Source organism: Adiantum capillus-veneris, chromosome 9 (genome assembly GCF_014529385.1).
Source record: "Adiantum capillus-veneris isolate H3 chromosome 9, ASM1452938v2, whole genome shotgun sequence".
NCBI lineage: Eukaryota > Viridiplantae > Streptophyta > Polypodiopsida > Polypodiales > Pteridaceae > Adiantum > Adiantum capillus-veneris.
Window position 1 is genome coordinate 102,833,356 of NC_140939.1, and position 19,756 is coordinate 102,853,111.

Here is a 19,756-nt window from a genome sequence, read left to right on the forward strand (position 1 = left end):
TGTCACCTCTACTACATGCACATTTGGGTCTGGCAAAGGTGGAACTCCTTCCACTCCTTGTGGAGGTGGTCTTGCTCCATTTGGCCTTTGTAGAAGCCGTGGTTGCTGACTAGTTCCTTCACCTGCATTCATCACTGGGTAATTCAATTTAGGTCTCCCTCTCTCCCCATGGGGCCAAGGACAATTATACATCCCATGTCCAGACTCTCCGCAATTCCAACATTGCAAGACTCTCCTAGGTCATGGATCTCGCTCTTTAGACTTCTTTGCTTGTCCCTTTGGACCTATAGCTTGTGCAAGGTGAATTGACAGGCTGCTTAAAGATTCATTTAACTTCTCAATCACTTCCGCCATTACCTCAGGAAGCTCCTTAGATGTTGATGCCTGTGACTTACCTTTGGGTCTAAGACCTTCTATTGGAACCTCCCTCATTAAGCACTTGAGTTTCCTATATTTCTCAGCAGCCCTAGTTTCAGTTGCATCAGAGTTAGCAGGTGCACCCGCCTCAACTTTTATCTTAAGGTCAGGAAAGAGTCCGGCTATGAACCTCACCTTCTTTAGGAAATCTGCACCATCACCAGGGTTAGCAACATTTCTCACCCATACAGCCCAAAGACGTAGAAACTCTTGCTTGTACAAGTAGTAGTCATCTAGGTCTTTTTGCTTATGAGAAACAATGTCTTGCCATAGTTTTTGAGTATTTTGGGGATCAAAGAAGTATCTCTTGAAATGATTCACAACTTCCGTGTAATTCCCTTTAACTTCCTCGGGCAACGAGTCAAACCAAGTGCTAGCATCTTTCCTAAGGACCACTTCAAACATCTCTACGCGTTCTTGATCAGTTACTATCCTCTTGATACGATAAGACATCTTGAAATTTGCTAAAAATAATTCTGCATCCTCTCCAGGCTCTCCAAAGAAAAAAGGATATCCAGACATTAGGCGTTGGCTCTCCATTGAATTGGTTTCAAAGTGACAACGCGTTTTTGTTTTTCTTTCTTAAAAAGATTTACACAATAATGTTTTCTAAATTGCAATCTATTCTACAACAAAATAAAAATATTCACATCAAATGACCTATGATAATCAATAAGAGGTAGGATGATAGGGTTTGGTGATGCGAGAATTTCTCCTATTCTTTGGGCACCAAACATGAACACCATATGTTGTTGAAAATGGACTTTTCTACTAATTGCAATGTTTATTCTAATGTGTGGAGTGAAATGAAAGGGGAAAACCTCTATTCTTGGGCCATTATCCATTGTCTATGCATGACCTTATGCTTAAAACAAAAAAAAAATATAGACGTCCAAACTAAGGTCGTACCTAATGAGAGGCCAAATAAAAAGATTTACTGATGCGTTTATCTCTGTCAACCTAAGAGAACCTAAAATTCTACGAATTACTCGCTAAAATTGCAACTTAGTACTAACAATTATGTGTACCTTTTGCCTTGCAATGGGAATGAAGGGATCATACAAATTCTAGTGATTCATGCAAGCTACCTGATTATGCTAAAGGTTGAGCCTACACAAAACATACACAAGCTGTCCTCAGTGGGGGCACCAATTTGAGGCGGTCCGGGGCGGGCAACAAGAAGAGTGGCCTCTAAGCACCCTTGTAGGCTCCCGTGCTGCTCAATTGCGTTGGGGTTGGAAAAAAACAACAAACACACACACAAACCTGCAACCTAACCCTACACAAATTTGGGGCACCACCTAGTTTTGGATGCGAACTAGGACGCGTAGAGAGAGAGAGAGAGAGAGAGAGAGAGAGAGAGAGAGATAGATTGGATTAACGTCCACGGAGGTCATATATGACCTATGGGACCAAAAACACAAACATTACAACGATTCATTCTCAGTGTGGGCTGATACATATCAGTTAAGGACTGAGGGTCCATCAGGAGAGTAGGGTAGGAAAAAAGGAGAAAACAAACAAAAACCTAAGGGTCGGTTGTGGAGAGAGTTGGTTTGGGATTTCGGAATTCTTGGATGATCGCTTTGCCTCCTCGATAGACTGCCCATTTGCCTTGCTTACGCGCTTCATGCACCTTCTTAAGCTCGCTCGCTTTACTCTTGAGTTGATTCATGGTTAGTTCTTCTGCAATCCAAAGCTTGGTTTCTTTGAGAAGGCGGGATTGACGTAGAAACTTTACCCGCTCCTCTTTGTTCTTGAAGGTAAGGACACAATGCTCGGGACGTACATGACGATGTGTGTCATTGATCCAAGCGACATTCTCTGACTTGATGTTGACTGGCTCAATAATATTGTTGAGTTTGATGATTGCCTCTTCAAGGGTGTCCTCAACAGTGCACCACAGCAAGGGGAGCCCACCGATGCGTACCTTGAGGGCATTATCTTCTTGAGATTTTTGTTCGGAGATTTCCTTTGTTACACACGTCCTTACTTGGGCGATGGTTGTTGAGTGAACTTGGTTAACCTTTGCCTCTACCTCCTTTACCTTGTCGGTGGTGAGGTCAGCCATAGAGTTGAATTGTTCTTCTAATTTGCTCAAGCGAGATTTGAGTTCAAAGTTTTCCTCCAAGACTCGATCAAGAGTTGCTTGCAACTGCGTGATGCGATCAAGTTTGCTAGGGGCTGCCAGTACTGTTGCAAAGCTCGGTCTTGCTTTGGCGGGGGTCTTTGGAGTAGCCATCCCTGTGCTTGAGGAGATTGAAGGGAACCGACCACTGACTCGCAAATTCCGGAGGGAAAAGCCTTTGAGAAAGCTCGAGGCTTCACCCTTTGAAGAAGTTTTGAACTCCTGTCCTCGGCCGAGTATCTTCTGAAGGGCACCACAACCTGTTGTACTTCGCAGGGCTGAGGCCGAAAACAAGTGCCGGCACCACAACCTGTTGTACTTCGCAGGGCTGAGGCCGAAAGCAAGTGCCGAAAACGCCTTAAAGCTTTTATGAATGCTAAAAGCTTCGACAAACCTTTGAAAAAGCTATTGTTCTTTTACTGTGTCGTAACCTGCAGGACAGGGGGTCTCCTGGCGGGCGTCGCAGGCTACTGTACTTCATAGGCAGGGCGTCGCAGGCTGCTGTACTTCGTAGGTAGGAGATCTACTGGCAGGCGTCGCAAGCCAGGGGCCGAGGCCAATGCTGAGGCCATCGCACGGGCTGAGGCCGCTGTTGTAGGGGCTGGAACCACTTAACTGTGCGGGGCTGGGGCTGAGGCAGGCTTCGCCACAGAGCTGGGGCTGTTGAGGGGGGCTAGGCTCAAGCTTAACGCCTCCCCCAGGGCAGCCCTTCGCCCAAGGGGGGCTGAGGGAGACGATGTTTGGGTTACGGTGGATGGAGAGAGAGCTTCAAAGATTCTTTTAAAAAATTAAAAACCAGAGAGAGAGAGAGAGAGAGATAGTGCTCGCGCTGCTCTGAAATGTATCGGCAATGATCAAGCAAACACAATTATATATGTAAGAAAGAGAGAGAAGAGGGAGGGGGTGCTTGTTGCATTAATACCTTCTTACAAATCTCTCATGACCAATCAAAGTGAGATTAGTATTTGTTCAACATAGCTTGAGTAAATTTCACCACAACACATCACAAGAAAAGCCACCCCCATCACTGTCTTAAGGCCAGGGGAGTCCTCTCCAGCCTATCGCCCTCTTACAATATGTGGGATTTATGTCTAAATTGATGACAACACCCAGACACAAGCTATCAAGAACTAAAAATATCACCAAGACACTTACACATCATTGTTGTCCATTACTTCACGTTGGAAGAGAGACAAAGTATCCAAGCTTAGTCCAAATGCACCCTCCTTGATTTAACAAATGTTGGGCTTACACTAGTAGGAGGGATGATAGATTCTCCACTCTCAATTGAATGATCGCTCTCTCTCTTACAATGGCATAGAGGTCCCATGCTACTCACCCCTATTACCACACATTCACAAGCATACAACAATGAGCTTCGACTCCAGAGCTCCTTCTAGAGAGGTTGAGCTTGGCTTCTCAAGCTATAGCATCGTGCTCTTGCTTATGGCTCTCCCCTTTTTGTGCTAGCTACACCTTCCTTTTGTAGCAATTTTGAGGGCTAGGGTTACTCCTCTAACCATGGTTGGGTTAGATTTTCATCACTTATCTAATTTCTTTTGCTTGGAATTATCAAGAAGTTGGTGTGGATAGATGAAGAAGAGAGAGAGGAGAGAAGTGGAGGTGATAGGACTTTTCATAGTAGGTTAGTGTTAGTAAATTAGTAGAGTTAGTTATTTTATTGATTTACAAATGGAATTGGATATTTACAATGGGAGTATCCAAGTAGGATACAAATAAGGAAGAAAAAACTCTTAATAGGTAAGAAACATGGATTTCTTACAATGTTGATGCTCCAAGTGTCTTGAGTACGGTCAATTTTGACGCTTGTTGACGGTCCACTAGCTTTGACGGTACGTTTTTTTCACTCTTGACCTTCCTTTGGGAGCCAAGGTAATTGAATATGAGTAATCAATCACCATGATGCTGTATTTCAAGAGAAGAGGCTGAATTTTATGGTTTTTTGATAGATATGGGTAATATGGATGAGGAAAAATGAGACTAGGTGGTCAATTTTGGAATGGAAGTGTGTGTAGGGAACATGAGTTCACCATGGTTTCTCTTATTCTTCAAGGTTTAGAAGAAGGTGAGTAGGGTGCAGAGAGGAGTGGTGAGAGAGGTGGGGATGATGAGTGGAGAGGTGTGTGTGAAAGAGGAAAATGATAAAGTGGAAGAGGAAGTGTGGCTGCATAGCATGGGCAAACTGAAGTCCACAAATAAAATCCTAGCTCACAGCTCGTAGCTCAAAAAAATATGAAAAACTTTGAGGTGAAAGTTCAGCTCACAAGCTACAACTTTTCTTTGTATCACCTTTTCAAATTCGGGGAGCAAGTGATCTTTAAAAATTCAGCAAAACCGACTTTTTTTTCCACTGCACAAGGTCCTTGTGAGGTCCTTCTTTGGATGATTCTTTTGAATACCTCCAAGAGTGAGCTCGCCATGGTGCATACATGCATTCAACATACCCTTGACCTTATTTGGTAGGTCTATAATTGAAGATATTATTGAGATCATGATATAAGTGAATAATACAACTAAGAAAATCAAATATTGAGGGGTCTAAAAAAATATGTACATGTCAAATATAAATAATATAGGTGGAAAAAATATAAAGGGGTCAAAATAAATCTCTCTCATTATAATTCTACCAGAAAAGATGAATATTTTTGGTGTTCTTATTTATGAGAGTAAAAGAGAATAGATGTAGGAAGGAAAAATCACAATAGTGAAAAAATATACACATAAATAAAACTAGTTTTTTTGGATTTTTGTTGGGATGGAGTTACACCAAAAATAAAAGAAGCTTGCATGAAATTATTTTTATATGGAATAAAGAGTATGCAAAATGGTAAGAAAAAATACGGTAATGGTGAGTCAATGTACATAGCATAAATAACACACCATAGGTAGAAATATTTAAATAAATACCAAAATAATTATGAAAAATCCTTATATTTAGGCCCTATATACAATGAAATATTTACACACAAATGGGCCATAATATACTTATATTTTTTATTTTTTTGGTTCAACTAGCCTAGTGACTAGCTAATTGAGGGTTTTTAAGAAGATATGGAAAAAGTCCCATAATTCATATACGCCTATGTACAGTGAAATGGTAGGGATAACCAAAATGTTTGAGTGATTTGATAGGGTGAGGTAGCTTACTATGGCAATTATGGAAAGCCGAAAAATGGCTATCACTAGCCCTCCCCCAGGATGATGGTATATTCATGTACCATCATAGAGAATCTTTTCCAAAGAGAGTGCTTCAGAGTCCTTGGCGAGATCTTCATTGTTTGGACCCTCAGAATTTTGGCTGGAGTTACACTCATGCTTCATGTAACAATGCTTACATGAGACATCTTCCCTTTGATAGATCTTTGGTAGATCCTTTGGTAGAAGGCGACTCAGATAAGGCTTCAAGCGATACCCGTTTACCTTCCTGGAGTGCTCTTTCCCATTCAAGTGCATAAGTTGATAGTAACTTGAATTGAAAGCCTTCTTAACTATGTATGGCCCCTGCTATCTAGTTTCAAATTTGGCATCAAAACAATTATCGAGTCGATTGTCATACCTTAGCACAAGATCTCCTTCATTGATGCCTTTGTCCTTTAGTTTCTTGTCAAGCTTCTCCTTCGCCTGCGTAGCTTTCCTCTTGTAGCACTCGTATGCTACTTCTCTTTTCCACTCAAGCTCAGCTAAGGTAAGAAGTCGATCCATCCATGCTTCTTGATCATCTTGCGCTGCTTTGCCATGAAGTCGCATTGTTGGAATGTTGAGCTCAATTGGTTGTAAAGTCTCTTGACCATAGACCAAGTGAAATGATGTAAACTCCGTGGCTCCACGAAGACGACGGTCTAGATGATTGCCAACTCCTCCCAAGAGAAAATGCTCAACCCACAGTCCTTCTCCTCGTCACTTCAAAAGGGAAGAAAGGAAAAAAAGTCCAAGAAAGAGATAACCCTCTTCTCCTTCTTCTTCACCTTCCTCCTCTTTCGACGAAAGCTATGGCTATCCTCCAAGAGAATACAAGAGTGGAAGACATCACAAATCTTACCCTACATGGCGAAGGTCACAAAAGCTCAAGAAGTTCAAAGGGAGAAAAGAGTATCCCTTTTCTCACCTATGATGGCACCTTTGGTGCTATATACAAAGTATTTGCCTTCATCCAACAATTTAATGCACCCTTTGGAGATGAGGGCTTCACGGAATCCTCCAAGCTATGCCATGTAGCTATGCACTTCCAAAACTCTGCTCGTCAATGGTGGGCTAGCCTTCGTGGTAACGGCGAAACCCCAAAGACATGGAAAACTCTACGAGTTTCCATCATGAGGCAATTCCTTGCAAGCGATGATGCAAAGGACAAAGTGCTTAGCAAATGGAAAAGTTTGAAGCTTCTCTCCCATGAGTCTATCCATAAATATATAGACAAGTTTTGGGATTTACATCTCAAGGCTACTGTCTTTCAAAAGATAGGCTTCGCCAAGAAAAACCAATAATTTTGTATGGGATTACCTGAAGTGATGGCCGAGTATGTCAACTCCCAATGGCCTAGTTCTATCATCGCACCACACTATGGTTGCTTCGCGCATCAATTTCCAACAAGGGGCTAGACGGAATTTCAATCCCATGGAAATAAAAAACAAAAGTGATGCAAAGAAAAAAAACAATGCCCAAAATTCTTCCTAAGGCAATTCCAACAATAACAAAAATTGGACCAAGGAGAAGGGAGTTTGCAAAGGTAAAAACAAACTCTCTCATGAAGAGCTTGAAGCTTTTTGTAAGGACCATAAATGTTTTAAGTGTGGGGAGCAAGCACATGGCTATCGTTCCTGCCCCAAGAGAAATGCCCGCAATGAGACTCTAGAGATTCAACTATCAAAGATCCAAAAGAGTATGTTTATTGCAAAGGATCACCTGTCTCCTATGCTTGGGAAAAGGTAAGGGAACATGATTCCTTCATCTTGTTTGACCCTGGCTCTACTCACAACTTCATATCAAAACTGAGTTGGCCACCAAGTTGGTTATTCAAGCTTTCAAGATGGGAGATATTATAACGAGATACTCTTTCAAGGGACAGCAAGCCTCCATTACTCCCTTGATTGGAAATTTGAGACTCCATGTCCAAAGCTATGTCGACAAAGAAGACTTTTTTGTCTCTCCTCTCTAACATGAGGCTGCTATACTAGGGGCACCATGGTTCAACCGCATGGCTGCAAACATGAAGTTCCCTGAAAGGAGAATCTACTTCACCTATAGGAAAAAGAGAATGTATATAGATTCTAGTGAGTCTGGTCGTACTATACCACTTGTAAATCCTCCTACTTTTGATAAATCAATGAAGAGCTCAGTTTCTGCATACATGATTTTTGTCAAAGAGTCCTTAAAAGTTCCTAATGTTTAATCAAATATAAATGGTAGGAATCAAGAAGAGTTAGGCTTGTCTAATTTTCTAAAAGGATTCCAAGACGTGTTCATCGATGATATTCCTATGGAATTACCTCCAAAACGAGGGGATTTGATGACCATCAAATTGAACTCCTACCAAGAATCTCACCACCCAACAAGCCTCCTTATCGAGTTTCTCAAGCTCAACAAGAGGAGATCATGAGGCAAGTGCAAGATTTGGTAGACAAAGGGATGGTGAGGCCTAGCTCCTCTCCCTTTTTTTCTCCAGTCCTTTTAGTGCAAAAGAAAGATGGTACATACCACATGTGTGTGGACTATTGAGAACTAAACCATATCCCTATCAAAAACAGATTTCCCGTGCCTTCGGTAGAAGATCTCTTTGATAAGCTACAAGGCTCTACCTACTTCAGTAGGATTGACCTTAAAAGCGTCTATCATCAAATAAGGATATTGGATGAAGATATCCTAAAGGTCGAGTTTTGTACAAAGTTTGGTCTTTATGAATATCTAGTCATGCCTTTTGGCTTGACTAATGCACCAACTATGTTCAATAGTTTAATGCAGAAAATATTTAGACCCTACCACAAATTCACTGGAGTGTTCTTTGATGATATCATCATCTACTCCAAGTCCTTGGAGGAACAAAAGCAACATCTCCAGGTGATTTTTAAAGCATTGAGGGAGAACAAGCTTTGTATCAATAAAAAGAAAAGCCAATTTTTTCTTCAAAAGATTCAATACTTAGGTCTCAATTGGCTTAGCCATGTGTTCTTGAAAAATACATGTTGCTTGGTGCCACAATTCCTTGGTGTAACACCTTTTTCTTCAAAACATCCACATCTGCATCAGAGATTAACACACCTGTGACACCCTAGCCATCCAAAGTGGCCCTCTCCAGATCCACCAATGGATTTAACCTATTCATCAAGAAATTGTTATCTGCAATAAGATGTGCAATCTTATCCTCCACTTCATGAAACTACTTCTCTATGGCCTCCTTAAGCCCATTTACCCATGTCTAAAAATCTTGTGCACTTCCTGCCATCTCATAAATCCAATTATGCATATCCTCACTGACCCGAGCTAACTCCTCCTGTAATAATGTCTTCTCCTTCAATACTTCATCCACCCGGCTCTGCAGCTGACCGACTTCACACTCCAAGCTATCAATGCGTTCCCCCTCAGCCTTTTGTATCTCAAGTGTGAGGATCATAGCCTCCTGATTGCAGATAAACCGATTCAAGTCCGACAAACTCTGAACAGCATCTTGAACTGAGAAAACCCCATCCAACTTAACACTTACAGGTTTAGCAAAAGGGGTTGTTTTAATGTCATGTGCCACCGGAGTCTGTTCCCTTGAACTCTCTCAAACCTTTTGTGGAAATAGAGTTATGGTACGGCTTTGGGTGTCGATTTTTGGCAATCCTGTCATAGAAGGGAAAAAAGTGACCTTCCCTGATGACTGCACCTTTTCATTTGTGCCAGCTGCTACTGACTTACTTCCTTGGCCCAATGCACATTTAAGCTTGTCCCCACTAGGCATATACCAATCTAACTTCTGATGCTTTGCATCACCCAAGCTCTGCACATCTGGACTCTTAGCAAAGCTCGGTGATGTGGGTGTGAGAGGTACCTGCAGCACATAGGAGAAAATTGCTTGCAAGTAAGGAGCTACCTTGGTAATAGACGGTGACCTCCTTTTATCCCTTAGCTCTGAAAGCAGCAGTCTGTCAAAACTGAAGGATGCCAAATCCACCTTCTGCCCTCGTTTTGCATGATAGATTGGGGAAAACGCATCTTTTGACATATAGGCGGTTTTTGCCAACAAACAAACCCTATCCAAATACCAAAATAAGTGAGTATTGCGGTGTTTGCCACAATTCCGCACCATATAATAAGCCCTACTGCCTTCTAGCTGCCCAAATTTGGACCTCATCACCGCATCTATCACTTTCTTTACCTTGTGCAAAGGATTGTGAGCAACCTTGAAGACCTCTGCCACCAACTTTGGGGAAATGTCCTTTCCCTCCATGATACAACCACCATTATCCCTAAGGTGGAAAAGTTGCGGCTCTGCAAACTCATTCTTCTCCCAAAGTGCCCATGGTAAACATGCGTACTCATAAAGGCCCACCCGGCACAGGCATACCTCTGTATCACAATCATGAACGTCGAATATCTCCTCGACCTCCATCTACTCCACGGCATCGTCTCCATCGGATTCTGCCCCCTCACTTTCCTCCACGCTCTGAATATTGTCTATGCGAGGGCGTAACAGCTCTGCCATGGCCATCTTCCTTGAATGGGTTTGCGTCATCTCCTCCTCACCTAGCTCCTATTGTTTAGGCGCTGCAGATTTTCTGAAGCTTTCAAAAGACATGGGGTTGAAGGTGATAGTAAACTCACGCACAGTGGTAGAACTTCTTTTGACAACAAACGCAGGATACTTGCATGAAAAATGAGTGTGGACTTTCACCTCAAATCGTGCGTTACAAAGTTGTGCATTATTTAGTGTAAGTTTGGGGGTTGCCAAGCCTCATTGTATCTTATTGTAGAGATAGTGAGAACCGTGTAAATAAATGTCATACCGTGGGACGGAGAGGACATGACTAGTGCATGGAGGCTACAAGTGGTTGCCAATCTCTTGAAAAACACACTCAATCCCTATCTACTCAATGCAACACTCAATTGTATGTCATATAGCAAAATCCAATCATCACATCGACAAGCAAATCTTAGTAGTTCACCGAGCAAACGAGTTCCAATCATCACCAAACTTATACATCGGATAGATAGAGTCTAAACATACGTGCCTAGGATCTCAAATCAACATTTTAGCCAATTTCTAGGAAAATGCTTATTATCTACAAGGCTGATTTGACCTAGTTTTTTTAACATTCTGCGTCGTAAATTGGTGACTTCCTTGATGACATAACCCCTGGACAATGCCACCCAATGCAATTTTGCTATGGATTTTCTCCAATACCACACTTTTGTCAAAACAAAATCCGACCACATTCTGCAACATGAACCCACTGCTGGACACTATATGGCTGTCAGTGTTCCCCAAAGAGTCGTCCTTGAACTTCAACATTGGTTGTACCCATTTCACTCCAATTTCCTCAGCCTTGTTTACCATCCATCTAGGAATCTCGGGAATCTTGCCATAAAATTTCTTCATCCTAAAGCCATTGACTGGTTTCATAACAGGTGTACCAAAAACATCCCTCAATCTGAATGTTCCTTGGCCTAATTCTTCTACAATTTGATAAGGCCCAAAGTACCTTAACTTCAGTTTTCCTGGTGAGTAGCGTTAAATGGTAACCTTGCATTTGCACTACATTTCTACTTAAATGTAAGTAGCGTTAAATGGTGAGTAGCGTTAAATGGTAACCTTGCATTTGCACTACATTTCTACTTAAATGTATATATTTTTTATCAAAGTTTTAACCTAGTGTTCATTCTCTCTTTCCGTAATAGCCTTTTTCCATACAAACACCTAACCCTTCTCAGATCTTTATGCATTTACATCATATTTCTCTCTTCATGCTGAATGTAAATAGTAAACTTAATTCTACTCTCCTAGTTTTTTTACTTCACATTCTTTTAAATAATTACCTTTACTAATTTAAATAGCTATCTACATCCCATAATTTGTAAATAAATAATTTATGGGCACTTATCTTACCCATCTTCTCTCAAGGGTAGGGTTAACCTTGTAGGCCTTCCCTTCCCCACCACTATGTGACCCAAGTCTTGGATCATTTACTTGTGTTGGTCAAAAAATCTTAAATATAATGTATATCCCCAATAAATCAAACTTTATTGGAGCCTACCTCATTTGTTTAAGGTGGATTCTCTTTTGAAAAAGCATGCTACACCTTGGATGCATGCTAAAGGGCCCCCTATAAGGAGACTTGGTTCAAAAGGTGTTTTGGATGCATCTTGAACGCCTTAGCTCGTGTGTATACTTGAGGAACACTCCAAAATCAGCTTAAACACTTTGAGAAGGTCAACTTTGCCTTTTACAGCACCCAATTCTGAGTTACAGGCTGAAAGTTATGGTGAAAACAAGGTGCTGCGGACACTGTTACTGCAGGTCAAAGTTACAATCAGGTAAACCACAAAGGTGAAAAGTTTTCTTGACTTCTCCAACATTCTAAAATACCAATGGGGAGTTAAAAACCACTTGCATGTGGAGGGGTCGGCTCAAGATGCTTCCAGAGACACAACAAACAGGATGGGGACACTCTGCAGGAGCCACTGGAGGGACATCATGGTCGGGCCCACATACATTATCAACCCTTATGGAGCCTCCACGACCTAAAAGGCTATTTTTAATGAAAAAATAAGTCCCTTATTTGCATAGTTGAAGGAATGGTCAAAAGGGAACCTAACTATGGTTAATTACCTACCCTAGTCAAGTTTAACCTAACCCAAGGTCTTGTACGGCTATAAAAAGGCCCTTTGGCAAGCACAAAAATACGCACACCTACTCCATTGCTGCAAATAATCTTCTCTAAGGTTAGGGAAGCCCTAATCTCTCTCTTCTCTTGTCTCCCTATCCATTTCCTAAGCTCGCTATCATAAGCGGCACCATAGAGAGAGCATCAATATGCTATTGCTACCATTCTCTTGCAAACATTTCTCTTACCATACTCATACCTAAATAAGGATTATAGATTCTATATGCGAGAAAGGATATCAAGTTCAATGATCTATCTCATGGTTTGATCAACAAATTGTTGCAATTGGGGTGTCGTCGTCACACTTTTGCTCTAAACGCATGTAAAATTGGTAAGCCTATCTTGGCAGCTTCTCATATTTTGTGCTCATTGGGTTGCTTGTTTGTTGAGAAAGGTTTTTTGTGCACCATGGTGTCTATTTGCTTGGCTTCTCTCCTTATGTTGTGTGTAAGTAAGTCTTGGGGCTGCATAGATGGAGAAGAGCTCTCTATGCATGCCGCCCTATGTGTGTAAGTAGTCTCTTCTTTTGGGAAAGGAAAGGAGTTGTCAAGTATTTGTGCATTATGGTGTTTTGAGTTTTGAGGTTTTGTGCTTGATTTTCTTAGAAATATATGAGCACTAATATGGTGAAGGTCAATCTTTGCATGTGAGTTTGTACAGTGTTCAAAGGGATTGCTTAAGGAGTGTGTGTTGAATGGTTGAAGGGCATTTTGTGTTGAAGCACATAAGGAAGGTGTGAGTGTGTGTGTGTGTGTGTGTGTGTGTGTGTGTTTGTGTGTGTGTTGTATATGGTTTGTTTTGGTTTCCTTCTTTCTCCATAAAAGAGGGTGGTGCCCCTAAGAAATATGCGTGTGTAGGGTCTCACGGAGTGGTTGTCTGGTGGGAGCCTTGAGTTGAGCCCCATCTCAAAAAATCCGCTCTCATAAAAGTGGTGCCCCCACTGAGGAACTTTCCTAATTGCCTTCTATCCTCCTCATGAACAATAGAGTTGCACCATATGCTTTTCATTTTTCACAACGCATCAGAATTAACATTTGTGTAGATCGCAAATTTTTTTACCAACAACGCATTGTTTTTATGTTCGGAGCAGAAAGACTTGGTGAAATCTTGGCATCTCCAAATCCCATCATTCTTCCATTCATTAATTATGATGATTCATTTGATGTCCATGTTTTTATTTTGTTTTGAGGCAGGGACAAGAGGCGCTTAGATAGCGATCCACTCAAAGGAAACTTTCTTCAAGAGAAAGAAAAAGGAGAACACATTGTCACATGAACCAACCTGGAGCTCCTTCTCCTTTTACACCCATAGCTCATCAATCTGTGCACATCATAATTGCTACAAAATTTAGATTTCAAGCAACCATTAGGAGAATTTTTAGACCCACTCGCCTTAATGAAATTAATGCCTCAATCAACCCTTTTATTTTGCCTATGATAAATTATGAACTAACACTTGATGTATATATTTTCATTTTGATGTGATCACTCATCGTAGTCAAAACTTTGTGGTACACAAACCTCCTTGTATTGTAAAAATGTCAAGCACTTTTCCTACCTTTCATTCTAAAAATGGTGAGGATGCACAAGAATTTCTGGATAATTTGGAGATGGCACACCTCATCTCTGGGAGGGATCAAGAAGAGGTAAAGCTGCGTGCTTTTCCACTCGTTCTCAAAGGGGAGGCTAAGGCATGGTACGAGGCCTTGCAACCTCAAAACAAAACCAATTGGGAGAGGCTACGTGCAATTTTTCTTGCCAAATTTGGGCAAGGAGATACTCCAGAGGGTCTTTGGAAGTGTCTACTTCAACATAAACAGGTATTCCTTGAAGACTACCCATCTTATGAGGCCGTTTTCCTTAACCTATGGGATAGATGGGAGGCTACCTTACAAAACCAAGGTGGTGCACCAAACTTTCTAAAGAAAGATAGGTTCATGGCTGGCTTGTATCCAATTTTGAAGACCAAGGTAGAGTTAAAATTCCCATCAACATTTGAGGAATCACGTGAGGTGGCCATGGTCAAATTCAAGAAGTTAAATTTTCAAGCACATAGAACAAGGGACCTAAATGAAGTCATTGAGAGGGATTCTTCACCAAGCATGGGAGCACAAGTTAGGGGCTCTCTTGCCCAAACTTCACAAATAGGGGAAGGATCACAACAAGAGATCTTGCAAAGATTAACTCAACAACTAGAGAGTCTCACCTTGAATCTAGTGCAGGGCCTACCCCAACAACGACAACCAAGAGAAGGGAATCGCAATCAACGACGTCAAGCACAAGAGTTGAGATGTTGGAATTGCAACGAAGTTTGTCATGGCATGTATAATTGCCCTCACCCTCGAAGGCTTCCAGGGGACATATACCCTCCTAGACCCCCTCCGCTCATGGTGCAGCAAGAGCATGCTCAAGCCCCGCAAATTCTTCGTCGACCACCACCACCTCCAGTGGCAAACATCCCTCTTGTCCCACCAGTGGAGGAAGAGAGAGGAGTAAACGTCATAAAGCTGGAAGAGGAGATAGAGGTTAGCCCTATACATTTTGATGTTATGCCAGCAGAAAAGCGCACAAGAGCACACAACAAGGATGAAGACACAAGGAATGAAGAGTCAGAACCTGCAAGGAAGGAGAGGAAGAAAAAGTCAAAGAAGGAGGAAGGAGGCAAGAAGCAGAGGTCAAGGCGAAGGGAGATCGGCATCAACGATTTTCCATTAGGAAAGAATATGGAACCCTACAACATCTTAGAAGATCTGCAAACTCAAAAGCCCAATATTTCTTGGCCTCAACTCCTACATCTATCACCCAAGGTGAGAAAGCACTGGTCCAAACTTGTAAGCACAAGACTCCCAAGAAACAAAGAAAAGGTGACAGTAAAGGCATTGACTTCAAAGACACAACAAGATGTGGAACCTTGTCCAACTCCTCTTTAACCTGCTTAGCATAATTGAGGTTCATTCTATATCTCTGCTGAATCACTAAAAATGCATCCTCCTTCAAGTTGATTTTGTGCTTATACACATCCAGATCCATGCCCTTCAAATCGAAATAATCCCAAGCAAAAACATCAATAAACTATGTCAATAACTGCTTCAGTTCTTCCTTAAATGCATCATCCAAATGAACACTTATTTTGACAACTTTAGGACTCCCTGGAGATCCCAAATCAAGATCCTGCAAATCATCCTCTTTGACTCTGGAAACCTTCTTCATCAATTTATCATAAAGAAACTCTGCTCTGAGGATTTCCTCCTTTGGTGCAATATCCCCTTCTGAATTATCCTAATTCTTTTCTGCACTACTGTGACCAATTTGTGACTTCTTCTCTGACTTCTTGGCTGACTTCATATCTGGATCGGCTGCTTCTAACTTATTAGTTGACTTCTTCAACTCTCCTTGATTCACATACTTCTCAACAATCTTCACAACATCCACTTCAAACACTGGAACCACTATAGGATTACCATAAAACATGCTTCCTCATCATCTTCAACTTCCTCAACTAAATTATATAGTCTGAGCCAACATTGGTTTCATTGATGTCAACAACTGCTTCTTGGAACTCATCGAAATCCTCATTGACTTCTTACCCTTCTTCAAAATGACCTCATTCTTTTCCCAATGCTGTTTAAGCTTGGTTGACTTAAACCATGGTCTACCCAACAACATAGAATAAGCATTACCAGCATCTTGCATCTTCAGCACCACAAAATTTGCAGTAAAAGACAATCCATGCACTATAAGAGTTTGACATCTCAACATTCCAATAGGCTGCGCTCTCCACTGAAGAGTATTGGAACTCTTGCAACTCCATAATCCACTTTGAGATCCTAGTACTAAGATTCATTTGAGATGACACCCAAGGGAACAAATTTTCTGCACTGAGAATTACAAAAGGTTTTGGTAGCAGGTAGGATCTAAACTTTCTCACCGCAAACATGATATTCACCCCGGATCTACCATCCAACATAACTTATGGAAACACATGGCCATCAAACTCGAGCCGAACAATTGGTATAGTGAAATCCACATCATCTGGATTAATTTGATAACTCCCAATTGATTTCTCCAATGCATCTGAAGTCATGGGGACTTTTGTCATCCTGGTTGCAGAATAAAACCTATCTCGGAAAATTGGTACCAACAAAAGCAACTGATGCAATGTAAAGTGCATAGGAGTATTTAGCAGTTCTTCAAACAATGCTGCTAATGGTAATTCAGAATTTACCACTTTCTGCATCCACTTTTGCATCTTTTTAGAAATTGTCTCATTAGGACCCAACTTCTGAACTTCCTCAATTGCTTCATCTCTTACATCTCTTTGCTCCTCCCACTCTAGAGGTGGTTTAAGACGTACTTTTGAACGTTTTACTGCCAAACTATCCAAATCTTCCCACATATCCTTTGAAGGACTACATTCTAAAGGACAATCTACCGAAACCGTATTCACTTCATGATCCGAAAAAACCTCAACACCAACTAAATTGCTCTGAGCCGCTTCCTTTGTTGCTACCTGTTGTACTGGTGGTGCAGGAAACTATGGTACCTGTGCATTCCCTATTTGCGGATTCCACCCTTGTGGATTCCAATTTTGTGGTTGTTGCCACCCGTGTGGTTGCTGCCAGTTTTGCTGTTGATTCCAATTTCCTTCCCATGGCCTAAAATTCTGATATCCTCCAAACCTTGGTCGAAATCCTTGATTGAAATTTCCCCTAAAGGGTCGATTCTAATTAAAAGGTGGTCTCCAACCCGAGAATGGCTGCTGATTTTTTTGCCATCCCAGATCATTAAATACCTTATGTTGTCCACATGTATCTGGAAAGACTCCACTTGCTTGTGCCAAATTTTGTTGAATCTTGTGTTGAATCCTCTCTGGGATTGGTCCTTGAAAATTTGGATTATACCAACAACTAGGTGCAACATGACCATCTTTTCCACAAATGTCACAATGGAGCTTCTTGGTAGATGACTCCGGCTTAACACCCAACTCTTTCAATTTCTTCTCTACCATCATTTCCACTGTACTACTCTTCGACTTCCCTTTGGCCTTCTTCTTATGCTTCCTCTTCTTGTCCTCCTTCTCTGAATCAGAATCTGAGTCTGAACTCTCATCGGAGTCTGAATTTTTGCCTGAATCTGAATCTGAATCTGAATCTGAATCTGTATCTGTATCTGTATCCGAATCCAAATCCAAATCCAAATCAAAATATGACTCATCCTCACTACTGTCATTTGCTGATCTCTTCTTCTTTTTACCCTTTTTCTTCTTCTTTTTGGACTTCTTTTTAGAGGAACCTGGGTTAACAACTCCAAACCTCTTCTCTGCCCTTGTGGCAGTTTCCACCAAATTATCCAATCCTGCTCCAACATCAACACCTACAACTGCATTCTGCAATTATTTTCACAACCAATTCATATAATATCCGGCTAACATTTCATCTGTAGGCCTCTCTACATAGGTAAGCCTATTCAGGTACTGATTAAACCTCTGAGTATAATCCTCAACAAACATTTTCTTCTGCTTAATGCCCTTCACTTTATTAAGCACATCATTTGGTGTCTTTTCCTTTCAGAATCTGTTCAAAACTGCATTTATCAATGCATCATAATCCACAAAATGTCCCACATTGAAATTACTCAACCACTGCATGGCTTTCCCCTCCAATGTCGCTTGGAATTGTTGCATTTTGGCTGTTGCATCATATACTCTGTCAAATCCTCTGGCCTGCCATCTTGTCTCAAATTGAGCTAAGTGGCAATCAGGGTCCTGTTTGGATTTCCCTGAGAAGGTCCCGAACTTGATGCGTAAATCTACTCTAGCCGCTGCCACCATATTTCTTTGCGGATTTGGAGAAAACTGCCCTGCTGAGGATGATGATGGTGATCCCGGTATTACTGGTTGCCGTGGAATATTTCCGCCAATGCCCAGAGGATCATATTCTAATCTTCTCCTTGTCAGAAACAATTGTTTCAACACTTCACCTCCAATATCTCCTGGGTCTAAGGGCCTATGCTCCTCAGCCTCATTGAAAATTCCCCCATATTGCTCAATGTCCTCTAAATCCTTCGTACTCGGCTCTAATGCTTCCTCCAAATTCTCAACTTGGACACCTCTGTCTTCACGATTCTCCTGTCCCACTGCACGATGTTCCTCTTGTTGTTGCTGCAACTCCCGCTGCCTCACAGCCAACCTTGTCAAATAAGAATGTGATGGCTGTGGTAATATTATCCAGAACTGATTACCTAATGGCACTTGACCTCTTCAAAACCAAACGTCATAATAACTGCCGATGCCTTTTCGATTCCACTTCATCCTGGCACTCCACCTTCTCACAGAAGAGAGTTAGTTCGACCATGAACACACATCACCAACACTGTGATCACCAGTGTATTATTGCCCTTAACTCTCCTAGTTAAACATCATTCAACTCTGACAAACAGTCGGACAAACACTCTGAACATTCATAGAATTCCGTCATCGCTACAAACTTCAATACAAACTCACAGACATACTGTGAAAAGACTTGCTGCTCCATTATGCATTTAGAATACTACATTGATGAGAATACAGAAAGAGAAAGAAGAAAACAGTGTTGACAAAACATTCTGCACTTCCTTAATACTGCGAGAATCTACAATTACATCTTCTTCATCATCGTAACGCGAACTGCCTATTGCCGAACACCCCTTGACATAAATAAACATCCCTACACTTAAGATCCCAAAAGACACACCCCATATTAAGGTTCATTACAAAGTCACTTTTAAAATCAAAATCCTACTCCGTTGAGGTGTACCCTTAACAGAAGAGTAGAGACGTATTTCTATTGGTCTACCATGAAAGTGGACATACAAGAGTATGTTTCAAAATCTGTGGTATGCCAAAAGACTAAGTATGATAGAGGGAAGCAACCTGGATTACTCCAGCCATTGCCAATCCCTAATTCACCATGGGAGAGTATATCCATGGATTTTATGTTTGGATTACCCAAGTCTATCCATGGGAATACAGGAATATGGATAATAGTTGACAAGTTTAGCAAGCAAGCACACTTTATTCTTGTCAAAAAGACTATTAAGGCACACCAAATGGCAACTCTCTTCATATCCCAAATTTTCAAACACCACGGATTTCCAACATCCATCGTATCAGATAGAGATCCTAGAATGAACAGTAACTTATAGAAAGGTCTCTTTGAAAATCTAGGAATAAGATTCAGCCTATCACCCACAAATGGATGGCCAAAGTAAGATAACCAATCTTACGATTCTTGATCTACTAAAAACTTATGTTACAGAGGTAGATCAACACTCACAATGGAAAAAGTACTTACCCC

At 41.3% G+C, this 19,756-nt stretch overlaps 2 pseudogenes; both read right to left on the bottom strand.

The window, feature by feature from the left end:
• Positions 1-1,902: 1,902 nt before the first annotated feature.
• Positions 1,903-2,659, bottom strand: LOC147450913 (uncharacterized; annotated as a pseudogene).
• Positions 2,660-8,828: 6,169 nt separating this feature from the next.
• LOC147450914 (uncharacterized) lies at positions 8,829-10,151 on the bottom strand (annotated as a pseudogene).
• Between the last annotated feature and the right edge of the window lie 9,605 nt (positions 10,152-19,756).